The sequence below is a fragment of the Physeter macrocephalus genome, chromosome 21 (assembly GCF_002837175.3).
Source record: "Physeter macrocephalus isolate SW-GA chromosome 21, ASM283717v5, whole genome shotgun sequence".
NCBI classification, from domain to species: Eukaryota; Metazoa; Chordata; class Mammalia; order Artiodactyla; family Physeteridae; genus Physeter; species Physeter macrocephalus.
The window spans coordinates 23,880,515-23,885,157 of record NC_041234.1 but is presented as its reverse complement, the minus strand read 5'-3'; the positions used below and the strand labels follow the sequence as shown (position 1 = coordinate 23,885,157).

At 34.0% G+C, this 4,643-nt stretch overlaps 1 pseudogene; it reads left to right on the top strand.

Moving 5' to 3' along the window:
* Window positions 1-1,378: 1,378 nt before the first annotated feature.
* On the top strand, window positions 1,379-2,203 carry LOC102987076 (40S ribosomal protein S3a-like; annotated as a pseudogene).
* The last annotated feature ends 2,440 nt before the right edge of the window (window positions 2,204-4,643 follow it).

Genomic DNA, 4,643 nt, shown 5'->3' with positions numbered 1-4,643 from the left:
CAAAGAATTTGGTAAAGTAGCAGGATACAAAACTAATGCACAGAAATCTCTGGCATTCCTATACACTAATGATGAAAAATCTGAAAGTGAAATTAAGAAGACACTCTCATTTACCATTACAACAAAAAGAATAAAATACCTAGGAATAAACTTACTTAAGGAGACAAAAGACCTGTATGCAGAAAATTATAAGATTATCAGAAATTAAAGATGATACAAATAGATGGAGAGAAATGGATTAAAGACCTAAATGTAAGGCCAGACACTATCAAACTCTTAGAGGAAAACATAGGCAGAACACTCTATGACATAAATCACAGCAAGATTCTTTTTGACTCACCTCCTAGAGAAATGGAAATAAAAACAAAAATAAACAAATGGGACCCAATTAAACTTGAAAGCTTTTTCACAGCAAAGGAAACCAAAACAAGATGAAAAGACAACCCTCAGAATGGGAGAAAATATTTGCAAATGAAGCAACTGACAAAGGATTAATCTCCAAAATTTACAAGCAGCTCATGTAGCTCAATATCAAAAAAACAAACACCCCAATCCAAAAATGGGCAGGAGACCTAAATAGACATTTCTCCAAAGAAGATATAGATTTCCAACAAACACATGAAAGAATGCTGAACATCATTAGTCATTCGAGAAACGCAAATCAAAACTACAATGCAATATCATTTCATACCAGTGAGAATGGCCATCATCAAAAAATCTAGAAACAATAAATGCTGGAGAGGGTGTGGAGAAAAGAGAACCCTGTAAGTCAGAAAGAGAAAAACAAATACCGTATGCTAACACATATATATGGAATCTGAAAAAAAAAAATGGTCATGAAGAACCTAGGGGCAAGACGGGAATAAAGACGCAGACCTACTAGAGAATGGACTTGAGGACACGGGGAGGTGGAATGGTAGGCTGGGACAAAGTGAGAGAGTGCTAATGTGTATATGGACATATATACACTACCAAATGTAAAATAGATAGCTAGTGGGAAGCAGTCGCATAGCACAGGGAGATCAGCTCAGTGCTTTATGACCAGCTAGATGGGTGGGATAGGGAGGGTGGGAGGGAGGGAGATGCAAGAGGGAAGAGATATGGGGTATATGTATATCTATAACTGATTCATTTTGCTATAAAGCAGAAACGAACACACCATTGTAAAGCAATTATACTCCAATAAAAATGTTAAAATAAAAAAAAGGTGTCAGGCAAAGTCTTAGTGTTCTTTTATATATATATATATATTATATATATATATATTATATATATATAAGGATGGGTCTCAAATAGGCCAGGAAGACACTCACGTATGTCAGGAAGAGGGTCAGACAAGTCAGGGAGAATCTCAAGTAGGAAGGGAAGGATCAAAAACATGTCAGGATGGAGAAGTCAGAAAGAGTCTCAAAACCAAGGAAGGGCTCTGAGCAGCACCTTGACCGTTGGCAGGAACAAGCACCTAACTAAAAGCAGCAAAAAGGGACCCAAGAAGTTAGTGGTTGATCCAATTTCTAAGAAAGACTGGTATGATGTGAAAGCACCAGCTGTGTTCAATATAAGAAATGTTGGAAAAACACTAGTCATGAGAACTCAAGGAATCAAATGATATCATGTTTTTGAAATGAGCCTTGCTGATCTGCAGAATGATGCAGTTGCATTTAGAATACTCAAGCTCATTACTGAGGATATTCAGGGCAAAACTGCCTGACTAACTTCCATAGCATGGAGTTTACCTGGGACAAAATGTGCTCCATGGTCAAAACATGGCAGCCCATGATTGAAGCTTATGTCAATGTCAAGACTACTGAAAGTTATTTGCTTTGTCTATTTTATTAAAAAATGCAACAATTAGATTTGGAAGAGCTCTTATACTTAGCACCAACAGGTCTGCCAAATCCAGAAGAAGATGATGGAAATCATGACCTTAGAGGTGTAGACAAATGACTTGAAAGAAGTGGTCAATAAATTGATTCCAGACAGCACTGGAAAAGACATAGAAGAGGTTTGCCAATGTATTTATCCACTCCATGATGTCTTTGTTAGAGAAATAAGGATGCTAAAGAAGCCCACGTTTGAGTTGGGAAAACTCATGGGGCTTACTTGTGATGGTAGTAGTTCTGGAAAATCTACTGGGGATGAGACAGGTACTAAAGTTGAACAAGCTGATGGATATGAGCCACCAGTCCAAGAATCTGTTTAAAATTCAGACTTTTAGTGGTGACAAATAAAAAGTCTTATTTGTGACCAAAAAGAAGGAAGGATCTCAAACATGTCAAAAAGTGTCTGTCTGACAGGAAGACTCTTAAATAGTAAGGAGGAGTCTCAAACACCTCAGAAAAGGTCTCAAGCAAGTCAGAGTGGAGTGTGTTGTTTAATTTCTTCTCATTTGTGAGTTTTCCAAATTTCTTTCACTTATTGATTTCTAATATCATTCTGTCGTGATTAGAGCACATACTTCCTATTATTTCAATCCTTTTATTTACTTATTAAATTTTTTTATTGGGGTATAGTTGCTTTATAATGTTAATTTCTGCTGTACAGTGAAGTGAATCAGCTATATGTATACATATATCCCCTCTGTTTTGGATTTCCATCCCATTTAGGTCACCACAGAGCATTAATTAGAGTTCCCTATGCTATACAACGGGTTTCCATTAGTTATCTATTTTATACATATTAGTGTACATATGTCAATCTCAATCTTGCAGCTCATCCCATCCCCCCCTTCCCCCCTTGGTGTCCATACTTTTGTTCTCTACGTCTGTGTCTCTATTTCTGCCTTGAAAACAGGTTCATCTGTACCATTTTTCTAGATTCCACATATATGCGTTAATATATGATATTTGTTTTTCTCTTTCTTTGAGGTTTATTTATGGCCTAACATATGGTCTTATTTGGAGAATGTTTCTGTGCACTTGAGAAGAATTTATATTCTGCTATTACTGAGTGAGGTGTTCTATGGGTGTCTGTTTAGTTCGTTTATAATGCTGCTCAAGTGTCTTATTTCCTTGTCGATCATCTGCCAGTTAGGCCTTCTGCCTAATTGTTCTATCCATTATTGAATGGGGGCTATTGAAGTTTCCGTTATTGTTGACTTGTCTATTTCTCCCTTAATGTTTGTCAATTTTTACTTCATGTATTTTGGGTTGTTAGGTACATATATGTTTATACTTGTTTTATCTTCCAGATGTATTAACACTTTTATCATTATAAAATATACTTTTTAATCTCTAGTAACATTTTTTTTGTTTTAAAGTCTATTTTATTTGATATTAGTATAGCCACTTCAGCTTTCTTGTGGTTGCTGTTTGCACCATATATCTTTTTCCATCCTTTTACTTTCAATCTATTTGTATCTTTGAATGTAAATTGTGACAGCATATAGTTTGATCTTGTATTTTAATCCAGTCTAACAGTCTCTGCTTTTTTATTGGATTGTTTAATCCATTCACATTTAATGTTATTATTGATACAGTTAGAATTGTGACTACCATTTTATATTTTGTTTTCTATATGTGTCATATCTCTTTTGTTCCTCTATTCCTTGTTTACTTTAATTTGCATTAAGTGAATATTTTCTAATGTAAATCTTAATTTAATGATTTTTTTCACTATATTTTTTGAATTATTTCCTTAGTTGCTCTAGGGCTTACCCTGTACATCTTAACTTACCATAATTTACTTCAGATTTATACTAATTCCAGTGAGATACAGAAATGTTATTCCTATATAGCTCTATTCCATTCCCCCTTTTTATGCTGTTATTATTATATATATTACAGCTTATATATGTTACAAACCCAACAATACATTGCTGTAATTATTACTTTATATAATTTTATGTCTTTTAAAGAAGCAGAGAGAAGAAAGGAGAACAAGTATATATTTATGGCATTATATCATGCCATTATATTATTATAACCATAATATATGGTTATATTAACCTTCTTATTTATTATTTCTAATTCTCTTCATTTATTCCTATGGATTTTTGTTACTATGTGATGTCATTTCCTTTGTCCAATACAGCTCAGCCACCACCCATTTCCTTTGTGCTATTATTGGCAAATATATTACATTTCTATATGTTATAGGCCCACTAATACAATTATATACATATTGTTTTAATAATTGCTTTAAAAATCAGTTAAGAGAAGAAATATGCATTTATACTGTCTTCTATAATTATATAATTACCTTTACTGGTACTGTTGTTTCTTGTGGATTCAAATGGCTGGGGTAACTTGCTTTCAACCTGAAGAACTTTCTTTAGTATTTCTTGTAAGGTGAGTGTGCTAGCAATACATTTTCTCAGTTTTTGTTTATCTGTAATGTCTTTATTTTTCTTCATTTCTGAAAGACAGCTTTGCTAGATATAGGATTTTTAGTAGACTTTTCTTTGAGCACTTTGAATATGTTATCGCACTGCCTTTTGGCTTTTGTTATTTTGCTGAGAAGTCAAATGTTAATCTTATTGAGGTTCCCTTGTAAGTGACTAGGCGTTTTTTCTTGCTGCTTTCAAGATTTTCTTCTTGTCTTTGGCTTTCTGCATTTTTTACTGTGATATGTCTGATTGTGGTTCTCTTTGAATTTATCCTACATGGAATTTGCTGAGCTTCCTGGATGCATAGGATTTTCAT